General features: G+C 35.6%; 1 long non-coding RNA gene across 1 annotated transcript in view; it reads left to right on the top strand.

Moving 5' to 3' along the window:
- The first annotated feature begins 224 nt into the window (after nucleotides 1–224).
- LOC128119067 (uncharacterized) overlaps nucleotides 225–21,474 on the top strand; it is a 132,636-nt gene continuing 111,386 nt past the window's right edge. Inside the window, exons 1-3 of the long non-coding RNA XR_008221437.1 lie at nucleotides 225–257; nucleotides 1,984–2,079; nucleotides 2,474–2,576. This is a non-coding gene — a long non-coding RNA (uncharacterized LOC128119067). The remainder of the gene's footprint in view (nucleotides 258–1,983; nucleotides 2,080–2,473; nucleotides 2,577–21,474) is intronic.

Here is a 21,474-nt window from a genome sequence, read left to right on the forward strand (position 1 = left end):
CAAAACCCTTGACAAAACAAAACAACAACAACAAAAACCACCAAAGTGCAGAGGAACGTAGGAGAGAGCGTACTTGAGGCTAAACCATTTCTCAATAAAGAACACTGTCCGGAATGGTAACTAAAACTGAATGTGTTGCGTTGCTATGACTAATGCTGTAGAGCACAAATAACACATTTATATGGCATCTATAATTCACTGGATACTTTTCTATTTTGCTTTTTAGCAAGAAGCTGTTTACTCTTCAAAATACCCTGGTGAGTAGTTAGTGCAGTTGGTAATTTTACCCAATTTATAGGTAAAGCAGGTAAAATATGGAGATGTTAAGCAATTTAACAAGGGTTACAACCCTAATAATTTATTAGGTTTGAGTCCAAACAATTTAGCTTTAGATCTGGTCCTTAACAAATATGTCTGGTGGCATACTTACGTTAGAAATTCTAGCAACTATATTTTCAAATAGAAAATAAAGTCTAACAACTATTCTTTGAGAATGAACTACGTTATTCATTTGATTGGGGGACTTTACATTCCAGGTAATTTAAACTTAGAACTTATTGCTGTTAAAAAAAAAAAAATGACTTCGAAAGAAGTCATGCTTTCAAAGGCCACAAAGTCAATTTACATGCCAATGTATATTTTCAGAGGGAAACTATGTTTTAAAAATCTGAAGCTTTTCTTAAGTTGAAATCTTGTCTTACATTTGGTTTAATTTATCTTTCTTTTTAAAATGTTGGCCCCTTATTTACTTTGGACCTCAACTGGCATGCCTTAAATTTTGCTCTGCCCCTGGCCAGGTGCTCGGCTTTGGAGGAGTGGTAACTGGGGACAAAGAGTCTTCTGCTGCAGCTCTTGCCTGTGGCTTTCTCTAATGGTGATGGATCATTGGGGGCATGCTAGTCCCCATGCAGTTGTTCTGGGATTATGTTTTATAATCTAGCCGCTTTGGTTTGACACACTTAATATGCTGGCTTTCTGGAAACTACATTAACTCTTTCAGGAGACTAGATAGTATGTAATATTCTGAAGCTGGAATTTCCTATGTCATCCTCTTGAACCCTAAAATAATAAATTTTACTTCCAGATGTGCCCAGTTTTGGAGAAATGAGTTTAGCTCTCAAGTCTCATGAGAAGTGATTCAGGAAATGTTGATGATGATGATGATGATGATGATGATGATAATGATGATAATGATACCAGAGATATAAACCAATCAAATGTGTTTATAGCTAATATAAATGCTATTTTCATTCCCTGCCTGACATTTTTCTTAACTATCTCATTGAATCTGAACAAATATATCTTACAATTTTTTTATTAATTTTAATGTTTAACTTTTGCTTCTCTTGTGTTCAACATGACATATGTAACCCTTTTTTAATACTAGTATTTTTATGCTGTTTATGTTTCACTTTAACTACTTTTATATCTTACAATAAATGTGATTCTTTGAATTTTGATAGTACAGGATGAGTATCCTTTATCTTAAATGCTTGGAAACAGGAGCATTCTGGATTCTGAATTTTTAGATTTTTGAAGATTTGCATAGTTAGATATATTTGGGATAATATCAAGGTCTGAGCACAAATGCATTTATGTCTCACATATACATGCAGCCCAAGGTTAATTATATATATTATATATATTTATCTGAGACTGGCCATAGACCGTCAACTGTGGTGTCTCCTTGGTTTTCAAAAGGGTCAGGTTTTGCGACACTTTAGATTTTGGACTTTCAGATTAGAGATGTTCAACCTGTAGCTCTTTCATTTCTTAGAGGATTAATAATCTCTTTGGGTTTCACTAGCTATTATTATTATTATTATGATGATGATGATGATGATGATGATGATGATGTCATTTATGTTTGTATGTGTGGTTTGTGTTCAAGCATGTTTAGGGATATGTATGTGCATGTGGAGAACCAAAGTTGACATTTAGTGTCTTACATTATCACTCTTGACTTTTTATTTATTGATACAGTATCCGTTACTGAACATGGACCCAGACAGTTCTAGCTAATCAAGCTAGTCTTGTCCCGGGGATCCAGTTTCTGATTCCCAAGTGCTCAGATTACAGGTAGTTATGACAACTGTCTTGCTTTTACATGTGTTCTGGGGATTGAAGTCTGCTCCTAATGTTTGTGGGACAAGTACTTCATCTGTTGAGTGATCTCTCCAGTCCCAACTAATACTATATTTACCTTATACACTAATATTATTGATACGGTTTATTTAATGACTGATTTATCAGTGGACATTTAAATTCTTTCACTTTTTAAGTTGCCACATGTATGTGCTTATGTAGCAATACCAATTAAAGAAGAAATTATGAATTTGAGAGCGAGTGAGGGCTTATGGGAAGAGCTGGAGTGTAGCGAGGGAAGGTTGAAAATGACACAATGCAGTACTCATATATAAATTTCTCAAAAATAAAAGATACTGAAGTTTTAATTTTTTTCCATGTTAACTAGTGGAAGTTATTCAAGTCTGTAAGTGGAGCGTAGCAGAAGTGTGCTTGCCCTGGATGGAGAGGCCTTGGGTTAACTCGGCAGCATTGATGGAAGAGAACAGAAGGTGAGTTATTCATTTTAGACCACAGTGTACAGTGCATGAGTAGTGGTGGATAGATATTTAAAATTTCTAGCCTTCACTGTAAAGATAAATATGTATTTAGACATATTAGACATCCCAAGCCTGAGAGGAATTGGAAGCACACTAGCTTTTCTAAGAGTTGTTATGCTGCGGTGACCAGGTTTGTCTTCATGGTTTATAGTAATGTTCTAATCACAGGTTCAGAAGCCAATAGGAATAAAAATAATTTCAAGATGATGAATAGGCTTTGTATAACATTATTTTCAACCTTTTTCTATTTAACTAGCATTCCCGAGGCTGTAAAAATTATAATTAACATTTATTGGTCATTTACTATATACCGGGTACTATTACAAACAAATGATATATATTATCTCACATTCTGGATGTTAATTTGATATAACAGGAAGCATCCAGCTATGTCTTAAATTAACTATATTATAGTAATAAAATGTTGTTAGTCGAGCTTTCCAGAACATACCAAAATGTAAATTCCCAGAAAGGTTTCTTCACATGAAAGTTGGTTCTGCTGTGTGGATAGCAAAGCCACTGGGATGTGAACTTCAGGTAGCAGTTTACCACGATGTCCATTTTTTCGTGGTTAGGGTTTCCTTGACTAAACTTGTACTAAACATTTTTTATTATTATCACAGAGATGTGGCACTTTGTTTTTTATTTAATAGTACAACCTAAACATTCTTTAAAGGATTAAGTATATATTTTATTTTAAGTTACAACATTAAGTTGATTAATTTAGTTAAAACTTGGCTTGTACAATCCAACATGTCTTTAAATTAGTCCCTTAACCTTTAAGATAGTGGGGAAAAACCTGTGAGGTGTATAATTAAAAAAGAAATTCAATATGATCATTTTGGAACTAAATATATGAAATTTCAAATTTCCTATCATTGTTTTAAGAATTATCATGGTTACTAAGAATAAAGGTATATTGTTACTTGATAAAGACCAGACTGGTATGAGTCCTTTTGACTTCCTTTCTGGACACATCCTCCATCTTAGTTAAACCTAACTTTGTCTCTTTTATGTTTGACCTAAGGATGTTATGATAAAGCACATTTATAGCTATCTCCCCACTTCTGTACTCAAAATCTCCATAATTGGATGATGTTTATTTTTTTTTTAATAAATCACTTTCTAATTCTGATTTTTTTCCAGGACTACTGTTTTTGTCTGTTGAGATCACTGATTAAGTCTTCCCAGTGTCCTGCCATGGCTTTTTACATCCTAGAGGATGGAGATTTCAAGTTTCAGAACTAATTTATTTATGTATAATTTACTATTTTGGGGGTGGTAGTCAAATTTAATTAATGTCTCAAAATAAGATGATTCTCCTGACTTCTTAAACTTGTACCCCTCTAAATGCTATGGTTAAGACTCTGACCTTTTGAGTTTCCATTTAGAGGTCTCATGTTTTATATGGACAGTATTATTTCTATAAACCTAGTTTTTTTTTTTTTTTTTTTTTTTTGTGTGTGTGTGTGTGTGTGTGTGTGTGTGTGTGTGTGTGTGTGCGTGTGTGTGTGTGTGTGTTAATGTGCCATTTGGTAGTGTTCAGAGGACAACTTGCAGAAGTAGATTTACTTCTTCTACCATGTTAGTCCAGGGGATAGAACTTAGGTTGTGAGTCTTGGCAGGAAATTCCTCTATCTTCTGAGCCATCTTACCAGCCAAATGCATTATGTTTCTGAGATCAGAATATGTCTTGCACTTATTTTTAAAACTTTTGTTATTTTTTCCTTAGCGAAGTATGAAAATATAAAATCTTGAATTTGGCTCAGTCTTGATTGAAGGACTAGCATTTTCTCCAGGGATAAGTGGTCTTCAGCTTAGGATGCTTCAACTGACCATTTATTCCGGCTTTGTTTTTCAACTTTATGAAGGTACAAAAGTGACAGGAATCCAATAGAAACTGCACTTGGAATTTTGTGGGTTGTTCTCTTCCCAGCCCGGTGCCGTGAGGCTGTATTATTTGTAATAGTAGGCAAAGGCTGTGAGTCCTAGCTCCCGGTCAGTCATACACCTGCTTAGTTAAATCTTAAGATAGGATTTCTTCTATTTTGTCACTAACATGTACTAGTGAATGTGTTGTGGGCAAATTTAAGGATGACTCAGATGACACATGATGTTTGTGGTAGGTCAGTCATCCTCAACACATGTTCTACATGTGATACTTTCAGGTGATGATGTTTTTGTTGGAATTTAACCATGCTGTATGTCCAGGGGCATCTGTAATATATTATGTTTTAAAAGATTATTCACTTCCTGACCTAATGAATGTTTCTTCATCCTTTAAAACTAAGGTTCAGAGATAAGTTCTTTGAGAAGAACTTGTGTGGACTCCCACACTGTCCTTGATCATTTTTGATCCTGTGTTGGCTTCTGGTGAAAAATGTTCTTGTGCAGGGCAGCCACTTCCTTCTATGTCTGTCTCTCTCTTTACATTTAGCTCCTTCAACATCCAGTCTTGTTTAAAAAAAATCTCAAGTCTTTGGAGAGTTTAATATAAAATGGTGATGGAGAGACCTTTGGATATCTGTCCTAGCTATAGGCTTGGAGGGCCTGAGTGGTGTAGACTGAAGGCTTTAGTAGAGGCAGGAGGCTTATTAACAAACTAGCCTTTCATGAGGGCCTAACTGGTGAGGACTGTCAGCCAAAGCCTCTCGGAACCAACAGGTACATTGATACTCTACACGGATGGTCACAGATGGAGGGTCCTCAACTTTTCAGCCACTATAGTTTTTGTCCATTTAAGGACTTAAAAAAGTTGGCATGCTTGTATATTGAAGTTCTTTTATTGTAAATTTGGATTCTGTTAGGGAAGAGAAAGTTGAGAAGTTAGTACTATAAAGAACAGGCTTTTCATTTAAAAATTTCTTTTAATTGATAACTTATAATTCATAATTACGATGCAGTATATATGAGCCCCTTTGCTCATAGGTTAATAAAACAAGAGTCTGGGCTGGAGAGATGGCTCACCAACATGAATACTTGCTGCTGTGGCACAGAATCCAAGTTCAGTTTTCAGTACCCATGTTATGGCAGCTACAGTTCATAACTCAAATTCCTGGGCATTTGGTATTCTCTTCTGACCCCTGAAGGCACCAAGCATGCATGTGCTGCAAGACATACCTGTGGGAATAAAACATTCATACGTATAAAATAATTTTTTTTTTTTAAAGAATAAAGAGTCCTTCTTCAGAGTTAGTGAGGCTGGGTGTCAGTACAGAGCCCTGCCAACTATTATTTCTGACAAAGCTTACATCCAATTGACATCATAGTGTTTCCAATGTCTTAAAATTAAGGAAAATAGGAGAATATCTGCAGATCCTATCACGTAAGGACAAAGGTCAGCACTGCATGTAGAAAACAATTCTATTTATGACTGAGGAAAGATGAACACACATCGCTGTGAAAATGTGTACTCATCCAATACAGTTTTCATTTTTTATGCACTTGCTGACTGTAGTGCTCTTTCATTTCCCCTCCCTCAAGTTTTCTGTGCTATTATCCACTTTTAGATAACATCAGCTTCAAGGGACCCTGGTGATATGGCCATCATAAAGGCAGAATCGCAAAACAAAAGCCCGCTTTAACAACCCATGTAACCACTTTCAATCTCTACTAGTGCTTAACTCCATTTGGAACTTCTAAATTGAACAATGCCAAAGTTTGTGAAATAGATACTTGAGTGGAAGACACTGTAAAAGGAAGAACTAAAGAAATGGTAGAACACATTAAATAGGACCATCAATTCCTTTAGCACCACATTCTGTTTAATCAGGGTCTGTAGAGAAAATTGATCTCTCCCTTAAACTTCCTAACACAGACAGTGTTTCTGAGGAACTTGTCTAACGTAGGCACACACTGAAAAAGGGCCGGCTCCTTATTGAGAGCTAAACCATGCCACTGACCATGTAACTGACCACTTTGTGATGCATTTGTTTTTCTAAGTTTAGCGCAGTGCCTGGGAAACTGCAGGAGAGGAACAGGGTTCTAAGGGAACAAATCTGTTTTACATTTGTGTCTTTTCATCATCTTATTCTGCTTGTGATCTGCATCATTTCATTTGCAGCCCAGATAGTTGTTCCTTGCTGGCTTTATTGCGTTCAGTTTCAACTGCAAATTAGGTGGTATTCTGGGACAAGTGGAGAGCAAGATTGATTTCTGTACTTTATATTCACTATTCCTTTTGAAGGCAGATATTTTGCAAGATAATTTCAATGAGATACTATGTTGATTTGAGTTCAATGAATTATGGCAAAACCCACGCCTTTCATGACTTAATCAGGGCAAAAGGTGCAGAGCTGTGTGGCAGCAAGAGGTGAAGATAGAGACACAGCAGTCCCTCAAATAAAGATTAAAGGTGAGGAGGTCGCAGGAGTGGAGGAGCTGAAATATCAGTGGCAGGAGTATTAATATGTTTTTAAGTGAAAATGAAATCTCTTATATAATTGTGAATAGAGATTAGAGAATATAGGATTCCATCTAAGTTGTACTCAGTAGTTGAAAACAGTTTCCCGGTTGTGTTTTGGAAATTAGGAAAAATTTACATGTATATGCATGTACTAGTCTGTAAATATATGCATATGTAGGTTCCGGTAAGTGCAGTACTCTGTCCTCTGGATGTAGAGGTAGAGCCACCTGATGTGGGCTCTTGGACTTGAACTCAGGTTCTCCCCAAGATCTGTATATACTTTTAACTGAGAAGCAATCTTTCTAGTGATAAAATTTTTTTTAAAAATAATTCCATTTGTTGGGCTATCACATTTTAATTTATATATTTTTTTATATTTTAAAATTAGTTGTTAAGTATTTTTAATAGCTGTTTAAAGTTAAAAGATGCATGATTATTATTTAAAATAAAAATGAGACCAGAAAAGTACCTAATGTCAAGGAATTTCTGGCACTCCGCCTCCATTGGTGAAACTCTGAGCTTGGTATATACCCTTCCACTTTAGACCTTCTTCATATAGTAATGAATATCCAGTGTAGTGTACCCATGCATGTTGTATTTTACTTGTGTACTTTGTTATAAGCATCAAGTTCATTCTTCTCCTTTTTCTTTCTCATAAGAGGACTATTTGCATGCATCTTCACCTATAATCCTCTACTATATTTTATGTATTTTTGTGTTTAGAAAGTTTCAGAGAGAACAACGTATGTTAGGTGTCATTAAAAATAAGCTAAAAATTGACAAGTGTTTTTTTCCCAAGTGGCTGTTACCATATATAATGCTTATAGGGTTGTCTCTGAGTCTGTGGTTTCCTATAGTCTAGCAAACATGCAGTGCTACCAGAGTGTTTTCATCTTGCCGGTTTGATTGGTGTGAAATGGTACTTCATGCTATTTTAACGGGAAATTATTGATGAATAATAAATCACTCAGAAATTATCTTTTAATGCTACCACACTTTCAGTATAAATGCATTTTAAATTGTACCAACTAAAACTCACAAGTAAATGAACTAAACACTTCATTTGGCTCTCTAAAGTTTGAGACAAGTTGACAAAAACCTCCTTGGAAAAGCTGAGTTTACACAGTATTTTAAATTCTTCTGTAGTACAAGCCCCTATTTGAGTCAACAAATGTTGTCTTTGAAGAGTACATATTGTTTCTATGTTCCTAAATCAATGCCTTAATTTTTTGTACTTTAGACATATTTGGCCAGAGTTTCATTTTATTCTATTAGAAGTATATCTTCACTTATCTTTTAAACATTTTTCTTGTTCTTTCTCTGTTTTCAGATACTTGGAGCATCCATGATTCCTATTCTTCCATCTCTTCTCGTTTTCAGGTTAGATTTAGTTGCTAGAGAGCATCTTTGTTTCATTGTAGCAAACACAGTTTATGACAACTAATAAAATAGTTTTAAGGAGGTAACATCCAAATATCTTTACCATGTTTAGCTCAATGTCATCCTACAGTTAACTCTATCACCTCATACTTTGGTGTTACAGGACTATACCGAACTTTTGAATCATGCACCAAGAACCATCTTCAGTGTACCTGATAGTACAAATCATAGACTTGTCACTCATCATCTACTTGACATAAGTGTTATATAGTTCATTTTAGTGGCTACTGTAGCTTGTATAACACTTGATAACAAGATACATATCTTCATTATCTTGCTAATGTTTTGGGGACATGTGAAGCCTGCAATGGGCTTGTAGATAAAATTGGTTCTTTTTAGTATTTTGAGAAGTACTCTATGAATGTGAAAAAGAGGACATCGTATTTGACTACATTCATAAACAACATTCATTTCATTTTTGCACAAGGTTGTCTTAGTTTCTTTTTTGTTGCTTTTATAAAACATTTAGACCACAACAAGTTGTTGTTGGTGGTGGTGGGGGAGGCTTCTACTTCCAGATCACAATCTATTACTTAGGAAGGACAGGACCATGGAGGAATTCTTCTTACTGCTCCATGACTGGAAAGTGCTCAGCAAGCTTGTATATCTTTTGTAGTTCAGGCCTAACTGCCTAGGGATGGTGACATCCACAGTGTATTGGTAAAATTATTAAGGCCACTACACGTAGTTAAAAGGGAGGTTTATTTTGTGGGGTAACTTACAAATGAAGGGATAGTTTACAGGGTCTGGGAAAGGGGTGGTGCAGTCCGGCAGTGTTCTCTGGAGAACTCTGCTCGGTCTACCTCCAGGGTCCAGGAACCAAGAGAGCCGGCCCATCTGGATCTCGGGTCTTCAGGGTCCTCTCTTGGCCCTGCCTTGTAGGCGTGACAGTTACCGAAGCCTCAATGGGGGTTGGAACTTCCAGATCAAAGTTGGAATGGCTCCCACTACAACAGTGGATTGGGTCCTTCACCATCAATCAGCGATCAAGACAGTCTCTCACAAGAACTTGGCCACAGGCCAGTCTAATTGAAGTGATTCTTTAGTTGACAGTCTTTCTTTCCAGGTTACTCAAACTGACAATAAAAATTAACCAAAGCACCTTTAAAATTGGTAACAAGATTTTTGAAGAAAATTTCTTTGGTGTCATAAATATACACTGAGAACAATTGAATAACCACGTTAGCCACTGCCTCTTTGTGTCCATGAGCCTAGTAAAGATGAGACCACATTTTCTTTGAGCTGATGGCAGCTAATAATTATGCAGGGACATGGAGGATATTCCTGCCAGATTAGGAAATACTCCCAAAGGGTGATTGCCACTTTAGAACTTTCTGTTTCCCTGGCCCAACCTCTTTAGGAAGGACACTGACGTCAGAGATCTTCTCTTCACTCTATTCTCTCTCTCTCTCCCCACAGGTTGGAGACCTGCACCATAGTCAGAAAACTCTTCCATTTCTCTTTCTTCTTCTTTTTATTCTTTGCATGTTTTCCCACCTGTAAATAATATTGCCTACCTCATCTCTTGGCATCATCTCTGAACTTGAAAGGACAGCTAATGGAAATAGGATCAATAAGTAATCTATGATGTGTAGTAACTGTCTCACCTTCAGTGGAGGAGCTGCTCATTGATTATGCACATATCCATTTACTAGGCAGGTTCTTTGTAACAAAGGTGCTACGTCAATACTGAAAACACAAAGATGAATAATATACACTTTAAAATAATTTTTTTGAGATTATAATACAATTACCTCATCCCCCCTTTCCCTCCCCCAAGCCCTTCCTCATACCCTCCCCTTGCACTCTCTCAAATTCATGGCCTCTTTTTCTTTGATTGTTGCTGTATTATGTATGTATCCACATGTGCATATGTGAGTGTATATTCTTAAATACACAAGTACAACCTGCTCAGTTTGTATAGTGTTACTTACATGTATTTTTTGTTAGTGGTGGCTGAACCTTTTCATATTGGATAACCAACTGATGTGCTTTTCTCTGAGGAAGACTATTTCTCCTGTTCTCATCATTTCTTCATTCCCTGCAGTTCTTTGTCTAGGGTTGAGGACTCTCAAACTTTCCCCTTCTGCATTATAATGTCCATTGGTGCCTTCTCGTGTAGGTCATGTTTTTGTCAGCCATACTGCTGAGAATTCCTGGTGTAGTTTCTTTGAAGTTTCTAAGAGACACAATCTTACAGCAAAGCTCCTCTTCCTCTGTCTCCTACAATCTTTCTGTCTCCTATATAACAATGATCTCTGAGCCTTAGGTGTAGGCATCATATTGTAGATGTATCCTTCCAGACTGGTCTTTGAAATGCTGTGTTTTGATTGGTTGTAGTTTTTCTTTAATGGTCTGTGTCTGTGACAAAAGGAAATTTCCTTGATGAGGGATGAGTACTACACTTATCCCTGGCTATAAGGATAAATACTCAGAGCATAGCTATAGATTATGCTAGCTTAGTAAGGTAGCTTTTATAGGTTCTTCTCCAAGATCTATGACTTTACTAACTTTGGGTAGTTGGCTAGGTTTCCAGTACCAGGCATGATTGCCTTCCTATTGAGTAGGCCCTAAGTCCAATTATGGAGCTATTATTTACCTCCAGGTTATGAGTCCCACTATTGTACCCTTGGAGTTATCATGCCATGCTGATTGCTCTTGTAGTTTGTAGGAGTCATAGGTGGGTGAGACTACTGGTTGCTTCCCTTCTTTGAAAGCTTGTATGGTACCTCCAGTACCATGAAGGCTAGTTTCCAGGGAGGAGGCTTTCATGTCAGATCCAGCTTGGGGTTTCTTGGTCCTTTGTTTGATGTGCAATGCGATTTTTCAGCAATAGGCACTTACCTTCTACCTCTGGGAGGCAAGCAAGAGTATAACAGCAATAGTCTAGAATCTTCTGAGAGACTCTTGGACAGCTGTGACAAACAACTGAAAAGAAGGTTTCTTATGGCTGTTGTGGTTTTTGTTAGATGTTTTATGGCTCTTAGGGGAGCATTGTTAGCACAGATGGAAATTTCCATTTGAACTATATATTCATATTTTATCCAGACTTAAATATATTATAGATATTTTTAGGTAGGTAGATGCCTTATCAGACATTCTTACTGTTACTTTACTCTCCTCCTTCCTTCTGTGTACATTTTTGTTATGCTCGGTGAACTCTGAATATACTATGTGAGTTGGCCTTAGAAATGAATACCTATTACACACTGTAGGGTGAAAAAGGCAAGTTCAAATGGAATACCAGATAAAATCCCAGTGATTATATAAACATCAGCAAATAAGTAGAGGTTTGAAAAAGGACTTAAATATTAATAAGTGTTATTTTCAATGAAGGAAGTAAACACAGATATCCTTTGTTGAGTAATACACCTAAGTTCTTATGGAAGATAGGGTATTTATGTAAATATTCAGATGTAAGCATGTTAAGTAAATAATTAAATTGAATTATATGGACTAAAGTGCATATAAAAAGGTATGCTAATAGGAAGATTAAAAAAATTATTACTAATGAGAGTCCAAGTCATGAATGACTTCGCACTTCAGCTGAAGGATTCACCTATCTCCTGAAAGCCAAGGACAACCAATAATGATGTTAGTCACTAATGGGGTAGGAATAGGTTTGCATACAAAACTATGTTATTGGTTAGAGGAGACAGAGTTCTTTTGAAAAATAAGAGAGTTTTTTTTTTTAATTTTAATCAGATACCAAAGTTTTTTTTTAATTTTAATCAGATACCAAGGTATAGGTTTAAAAAGAGGGATTGAAAATTTACAATAGTTTTCAGAGAAGATGAAATGGTTGCTTTCTGCTGTGAGTAGAGTGAAATCTTTGGAAAAACAGTAACTTTGATGGAGAAATAAAGGGATGAATTTAGGGATTTTTTTTACATGTTTTGGCACTAATGTCTTGTGTTTTCTCTGTGTGGTGGGTAGAGAATGAATAACAGAGTGAAGAAGGAGGAAGCATAGAGCAATCAGTAAGGAGAACAGAGACTCATTGTACTTGCAGCAGAAAATGGAAGAGAGCTTTGGCTTGAAATCATTATAATAATTGTGAGACACATTAAAAGTGCAGATGAGGCTAGCGACCACTGATTTATGTTAAGAACTGTCTGTGCATATGGGCTACATTTTATAGTAACATTATCCTTGATCTTGATTTAGAGAAGCTAACAGTTGGACTCATTAAGACTTTGATTTTGCCATGTGTACTCAATGAAATGAAAATATAGGAAGACACATAAAGAGGCTGTCAAGAGTCTAGAGGGAGTTCTGCCCATTGAAATCTAATCCAGATGTGGCAGAGGTAATGTTGGAAGATGCAGACTGGGAGAGCATGGGAGGGTCAGTGACTGGTTCGTAATTGTGATGTGATGAAGAACAGGTCTAGAGAGAATAACTGGGAGGGTTTGGGAAGTGAGATGTACTTGTGAGAAGATGGCTGCATAGATTTGTAATTTCATAAATATGGGATTATCATGGCTCTTCCTGGGGTTCAATAGATATGCCTTAAGGTCACTGAAATTGGGGGGATTAATGATGTATTTATTTTACTCATGAATATTGAGGGGAGGTAATTTAAAATCTAGGATGTATAATGTGGTTATAAAATCATAGAAGTCTTCTGAAAACTCATGTCAAAAATATCAAAAACATCTATTGATAATACTATAGTTTAGTAATGTGAGTAATTTTCAGTTTCTGCCTACTGTTCTATGTTTGATATTTAATGGTAAGTGTAAATTTCTTAAAATATGAATAGTTCTCATGCATATTTATGTATCATATTTGAATAGTAAGCTTGTTTTTCTTTAAAGTCACACACATTGTGATTCTGCCCTAAGAAATTTAGAAAATGGAGAGATTTTGATAGGAATGGGAGAACAGAAGGCAGTTTTGTATTTTCTAATTTAATTGGAATAACTTTGAGAAAATGACTTGCTTTTCTTCTTTGTGATTATAAATTTGGAATAGGAAATAGTGGATATGTACATAACCTTAGGAAATAGAAAAGGAGAGAGAAATGATTTTACAATTTTAAACTAGTCAGTGGAAAAGAAAGTAAAAAAAATAATAAGTAACAGAAACTGAGTAATAGTTAACATTAATTGAGTTAGAAAATTCCAAGTAAAAGTTTCAGTTCTTTACATTGGTTCGTTCATTTATGAAAGAATGTTGACCATGGAATAATAGAATTAAGAGAAGGATAATATTCTCAGATACTGGCGTGGAGGCTTTTACAAAGGGGCACCATTATCTCAAACTCATTTATTCTAAAACTACCAATCTTCTGTCTTGAACATGTCTACTTTTCAGTCTGTTTCTGTAGTGGCATTATTCTCTTCCCTTTCCATTATCTGTAACTTGGAGTCGCTTTCAGTCTCTCCCCATTGTTCCTTTTTACTTTCTAATTCATTTAATCAGGCTATTAGTTTCAACTCTGCAAACTCACTTTTGTAAATCCCTACTGAAAACTGAAAGGTAATACAGGTTAGAGATTGTCTGTATTTGACAAAGAAAGACAAAATAAGGAAAAATGTAATTTTGCCTCAGGACAGCCATTACACTAAGCATTTTATACACTGACCACCTTTTAACAATTTAATTGTAGATTTTACTCAGATGTACCTTAAATATGAATACATATTTGCTTATATAAATTATTTAAGTCAGAGGTGTTACAAAGCTTCAAAGTGATACATTCAGGTACCATATGTACAATACACACTACACAAATTAGACAGCAAGATTCTAAGCATTCAGTATTAATTATGTGGTAATATAATTTTGTTCAATGATATGTTTTAAAGTAATAATTTCCTATATCTATTTTCAAACAAAAACTATAATTCTTTTTGAAAAGGATTTGTGTTATAATTGAATTGCTGGATATAGTATAAGATCCATATTAACTTTATATTTTATTTAAGCAGAGGATTTGATTCTGCTTATAAAAATTCTCAGTTTCCTCAAAGAAGGAGTACAAGTAACAATGTTAACTTAATAAAATTCTAGAATATAAAACCAACATGAAATAATAGTGATGTCTTTTAAACACAAAGAATCAACCTATAAACAAAATAAAGAAAACTGTCATTTGTGATAACAAACAAACAAAAAACCTTAGGAATAAATTTAGCCAAGGTGGTAAATGTTTTATATACAAAACATGTTTATAAAAGAAATAGAAGCAAATTAATAGAAAAATATAGCCTATATTCATTGTGAGTGAATAAAGTGCTATTGTCAAACTACTCAAAGAAATATACAAATCAATGTAATCATTGTCAAAACTCTAAATCATACCTTTTATTTTCTGATAGAAAAGCAATTCTAAAACTTACATGAAACCATAAATGATCCTGAATAGCCAAACAAATTCTGAAGAAAAAATAAAATTTAAGGTATCATTCTTCTTGAGTTAAACTTATATTACTAAGCTATTATAATTAAACAATATGCTACTGGCATAAAACAGAAACATAGACAAACAGAAAAAATGTGCACAAGTCAACCCAGGTACATATACTTAACTAATTTTTAACCAAGACACTGAGATGATACATGGAGAAAGTATGGGTTGTTTAATGAGTGGTGATGGGAAAACTGGATACCTTCATGTAAAAGAATGATATTAAACACTTTATACCATATACACACAAAAAAAGAACCCAACTCTGGCACAGGCATATCTGAATGGAATGGCAGAAGTCACAAAGCCAGCACAGCTGTTTGACAAAGATCCAGCAAAGCTGAGCCCCATGATGGCTGCCATGCCACCTTTGGTTTTCATCTCCACCTGTTAAATATTTGGGGCACTTTTAATATTTGTACATTTTGAGGCTATTGGGTTGATGGACAATTCCTTATGAATCATTTATGCCTTCTCCCAGGAATGCTTCTTCTAAGCTTACCCAGGAAAGTCCTGAACATACTATTCCCCCCACACACACTTTGAGGGAGATATCCTTATCTACTTGAAGGTCTTCCTTATGCCTTGGAGATTGTGACACATAAAGAAACCAAAGGTCTCTTTATGAGGCTAGGAGACATTCTTGAAATATCTGCCCCTCTACTTACACAGGAACAAGATATTCAAAACAAAGTAAAATTAAAAAGATCAACAAGATTCAGTGGGCTAGAGGAGTTGGCCACAGTTCAGATTACAAGCCTCTTCCCACTATACACTCAGACAATTACGTGGCATACAACTCTCCCCTACATAGAGACATATCGATGAGCAAAGTTTGGAGTGGAAAGATGATGAAAGTATGAGGTGTCAGGACCTCCCTCTCTTAGAAGTTAGCTCATGTAGAGCCACCATAATGTCATATGACCAAGGAACAACAGAATGCCAAGATTAGACATATAGACAAATTCTATAAGGATATAAATGTGAACATTGATTGTATTATGCCAGAATTTAAATAATAACTATAGCAGCTGTAGCCTGAGGACTTTTCCTGGGCACTCTGATCACCAAAAGTTAATAATACACTGCTTGAGACATGGCAAAATGCCCATGGTGGTTGAAGATTTTTGTTTTGGTCTAGTGTCCTTAAAGCAACCAAAACAACCAGCCTGAGCACAGACTGTCATATGCCTCTAGATTCTCAAAAATTGGGTTATGGGGTTTATGAGTAAGAGTGATAACTCTGTTTATTAATGATGTCAAAACTTGAGGGAAAATTATTGGAAACGACAACTCTGTTCTGTCATAGTTTTTTAATAATGACTAAAAGATGAACAAAAGGAAGTGAAACACATGTCCAAAATGAAAAATGATATGATCTATGTTTTGGAACATCATGAATGTATCCCTGCTAACTAAATTCTGTATAAATAAAAAAACATTTTGACTACTAGTCAGTCAGGCTGCAAGAGTCTCTCAACCACCATGGCCTGGCTCACTTCCTTCTTCTGCCAACTCCTTACACCCTCTGCAGGACCCATCCAATGCCGGGGATGGCTCCCAGCACAACTCAAAATGAATAAAAGACTTAAAATGAAAAACCTGAAATTATATGTTTCACAAGAAACACAGGAAAAACAATTGCCTAACATTGTTCTTAAAGATTATGTAAGAGATCATAGCCATGACCCAAGCTACTAAAGCAAAAATTTAAAAATGATTTGTGAAACTAAAACAAAACAAACTCCATAATAAAGGAAGTAGTCAACAGAATGACAAGACAACTTATAAGAATTAATATCCAAATTTATAAAGACTGTATACAACAAAGCAGTGAAAATAACCTGATTCTTAAACAAAGAACCAGAATAGACATTTATTCATGTATATGAAAACTCCCCTGCATCGGTGCTCACTGGAGAAATATAAACAAAAACTGCTATAGGATTCAACACTCCATACCTCTTAGGCTGTTTGTTATCAAAATGTTTAACATCTTGGTGAAGATCAAAGAAAAGGGACCATTCTTCATGTACTGTTATCTACACTGTTGTAGCAATGGAGATTGGTAGAGTTTTTGCAGAAATATTATGGAAATGTTTTGAAGAATATAAGTATGAATTACTGTACAATCCAACAACTCCTTTTTTGCCATGTGCTCAAAGGAAATGAAGTCTTCAGTTTGTAAAGATCTCTCAACTTCCATATTCATTGCAGCATTAGTCACAGAAGCCAACAGATGAGAACAACCAGTGTCCACCAAAGGGCAAACAGATAAAAACACTGGTGTTTATGTTTACAGTGGGTTGTTACATAGTTCTAAGGTGACTGAGGTCCATTTGCCACATAGAAGAGCCTCCAAAATCCTGGGCATCAAACTAAAAAAACCACAAATCAGATTCAGGAAGTAAAATATTACATGATCTCTTATTTTCAGAGTTTATAAGTTGCTTTCAAATGTACAGAGATAAAGAACAAAGTAGAAATTACTGGATTTAAAGGTGGTATTGGTGGAGTATAAAAATGTTTAGAGGCTATAAATCATCAGATATGTAAGATACAAAAATTTAGATATTTAATGTTCTATGTGAGGACCATAGCTACCACACACACACACACACACACACACACACACACACACACACACACACACAGGCAATCACATATATACACACATACAGGCACATACAAGATCAACTATGTAAGATTACAGATATATTAATTTTGCTTTACTATAGTAACCCTGTTACTATCTACATTTATTCCATAATAGCATATATACCTTAAATATAAACGTCCATATTTTTTAAAATCTAGTGTGGTGACTCACACCAGGAGGCAGAGGCAGAAGAATGGTGGATTTGAGACCAGCTGGACACCATGCTAGAGTCTGTCTTCTGCCATGAAGTTTGCAGGGATCAAACTTTGACAGTCAGGTTTGGTAACCAATACCATTAACTACTGAGCAATCTCACTGGCCTGTAATCCTCTTGTCTTTGGCGTAAAGGAATATGCTTCTTTATATGATGCCTAAGCTACTTCTGGAGAGTATTTTTGACTGTGCTATGTGCATTTAAATTCTAGTGTGCCATTTCTGATATGTGCTTTTATAGTGCCTCCTACCTTTTTTTGCTTTACTAAGTCTATAAATCTTAACTTTAAACGTCCTGGTGGTGGATAAGATTTAGGATGCATTAAATGATAAGTGTGTCTTTATCTCTGCATCTGCTATAGTTTGGGTCTTGGATGTCCCCGAAGGCACATCTGTTAAATTCTTGATTCCCTATGGGGATCAATAGCCTATGGAACTGGTGGGAGGTGAACATTTCTGAGATGAGGCATAGTGTAAGGAACTGAGGTCATTGTGTTGTGCCCTTGAGGGAGCTATCCAGACCCCATCTTCTTGTCTCTTTTTGCTTTTTGCATTGCATGAATTGAACCACTTCACTTGTGATTTGTCCCACTGTGTTGAGCGGCTGAAGGCCCCAAAGTACTGAGCCAGCCAAACATAGTTTGAAATCTTCCTGTAAGTTCCCTATTTCAGACATTTTAAGAGATAAAAGGGAGCTAACAACACAGTTTCCAAATCAGTATTTTTCTTTTGACTGTATCTTACATTACATTATTACTTTTGAGTTTTCACTTTTGTGATTTTTGAGTTTTGCTTACTGTAACATGAATTTTAAAATGGCCTTTTAATAAAAAACCTGGAGCCTAATATTGGGGTAAATGCTGAAAGATCAGAAAGACAAAGGAACAAGCCACTGCCACATCTTACCTCTAGGACTTTTCTCCTGAAAAGACCTGTAGTTCTTGTCTCCTCACACCTTATATGCCTTTCTCCACCCAGCCATATTACTTCCTGTCTCAACCTCTCTAGTGCTGGGATTAAAGGCATGTGACTCCCAAGTACTGGAATTAAAGATGTGTGCACTGCCTTGCTTGGTTCTTCTCCTAGACTGAGTCAACCTCCTTTAGTCCAGGGTGGCTGTGAACTCACAGAGATCCAGACAGATCTCTGCCTCCCGAGTGCTAGGATTAAAGGTGTGTGACACCACTGCCTGGCCTCTATGTTTAATCTAGTGGCTCATTCTGTCCTCTGATCTTCAGGCAAATTTTATTAGGGTACACAATGTATCACCAGAGCTTACTATTGCCTTTCTAAATTAAAATGCATTGGTTTATTAACTAGGATGTTGTAATCCTTTGATTATTTCAGTTTCTGCAAAACTGTAATGATGTTTACTGAAAATTTTAAAGGTTGAAATCCTCTTAGTGAATTTACTTGATTATTAAGAATCATTTGCAACAAACTGCTCTTCTATATTAAACGTGTTTTCAAGATTAATATACTTTGTTGATTCTGTACCAGGGACATATTCATTCATTCATTCTCTCTCTCTCTCTCTCTCTCTCTCTGTGTCATAGGGAGGTATGCCTCTTTGACTTTTATGCAAATAAGCTGGATAGCTGGTTTATTAGAAATATGTACTGCAAGCAATTTTAAGTGATGTATTTATTTTCATATTAAATATGGCTGGATAGAGAGTTTGTTTTTTCAGTTCAGTTGACTTTCAAGACCTCCTTCAGAAGGGCAATGTTGAAGTCCTTTCTTATCACTAGGACTCTATGATAGATTATATGCAAACTGTTGTGTTTTGGGCCATCTGTAAAATGCAATAATGAAAACACAACTTGACACCTTCTGTGACAAGGTGTTCTGCCTTAATTAGTATGTTAAGGTCCAAAAACTCATTGCACACCAAGCCAACTCAATTTTTGTCTAATTTATTTGGATTTAGGAACACATACTTGTTCTTTTTTTAAAAAAATATTATATTTATTTTTGCTTCATTGGCATTCAAATGGGCAAGTGGAGCTTCCAGCTGGTGAAAATTGGAGGGCACCTTCACTTTCCAGTGAGAGTATTCAATCTGAATATTTTTATCAGAATCCTTTCCTCCATGAGGAAGACTGTCACATTTTTCTTCTAATAGTCAGGGGTTAGTGTAGTCTTTTATTTTGTATTCATCATGTTCAGATGTCAACTAAAAAATTGTTACAGATACACTGTCTCCTGTATGCTCAGGATATACTGATTAGATTTACTAAGACATAATAGAAAGCAAGGGAATCTCACTTGATAAATTTAATATGTACATGGAAACATCAATGCAAAAAAGGTATATGTAAGTATTTAGAACTGAATGTTGTCAAACTAGGTTGGATAATGAGCAATAAACTGTGAAAATGTTAAGAAAAAAGTAGCTTGGGCTAGAGATGTTAATTGTGGGAATGTGATGAGGAAGGAAAGGTCAATTGGCTGATATTTGCCTTCACAGATTTCTGTTGACCTTGGCTCCTCTTTTTCTCGTGCTAGGAATGTTTTTCCTCCTCTTGACACAGGGGCAGCACCTTGTATATAGGAGTTTTCTTTCTTCCATAAAGTGTAGGGAGGTCAGAGCTTTCTTTTTGCATTTGTGCTTTTCAAGTACCTTTGACTCAAAATAACCAATAAGCCAAAGTGACATATTTTGATCCCCTCAACAAGAAGGGAGTTGAAAATTTGTCTGGTTATTTGAGAAGTAGAACAATATTGACATTTAGGAAGCATTGTTCCATGGTAGAGAAGACAGTATTATGAGTCAGCCTATAACATTGAAATATATGCATTCAACCATGCAGTCCTTAGACTAGTAATTACTGGTATTTAAAATTAAACCAGCACAATTCAGCTTAGACAGCTCAGAGCTGACTGAAATCCAAAGTAGATGAACAACAATAAATATGTTTTAACATTTCTTCTTATGTGAAGTATGCATACTGAGTTTGGGGCTTCGCAGGAGAGCATTAACCCACATCAAAATTAGACCAATAGTAATAGAATACATACAGTCAAGGATCTCCTTCTTAGCATGAAATGTTGGAATAGTTTCTGTACCCACGCTATCTTGAGCAATCTATGCCAGAAGCAGAGACTGACATATTTAGATCTTTCAAAAATTCAGAAATTATTCTTGGTCAGCTACAGGATACAAGGGAATTGCTTGCCTAGGAAGAGTTCAAAAGTATATTTGAAGGATAAAGAGAAAAGCAGAGCAGAGTGAGTAAAACTGAAGATAAAAGGGGTAGGTGGGAAGAACAGCACAGTAAGAGAAAGGTATTTCTGATACAGAGTAGCACATCTTTGACAGTCCATAGAAATCCTGGCCAGACATTGTTACATTAGTACATTATGCTTGAAACAGACAAATATGTTGTGTCTTTCTGCTATGTCAGAACTTATTGACTACAATATTGTCACAAGATTTGGCTATTTCAATGACAGAAATTTGTCTTATAACCCACCTACCATGGTAGCCTGGTTGGAGTGAATGCAGGTTCTTTTCTTCCAATCTTAATTACTAATATTAACTCTTATCACACACCATACAGCATGCAGTACACAGTAAATATAGATACAATCTATCAATCTATCTATCTATCTATCTATCTATCTATCTATCTATCTATCTATCTATCTATCCATCTATCCATCCATCCATCTATCTATCTTTCTATCTATCTATCTATCTATCTATCTATCTATC

This window comes from Peromyscus californicus, unplaced genomic scaffold (genome assembly GCF_007827085.1).
Source record: "Peromyscus californicus insignis strain IS unplaced genomic scaffold, ASM782708v3 Scaffold_23__1_contigs__length_62951481, whole genome shotgun sequence".
Taxonomy (NCBI): Eukaryota; Metazoa; Chordata; class Mammalia; order Rodentia; family Cricetidae; genus Peromyscus; species Peromyscus californicus.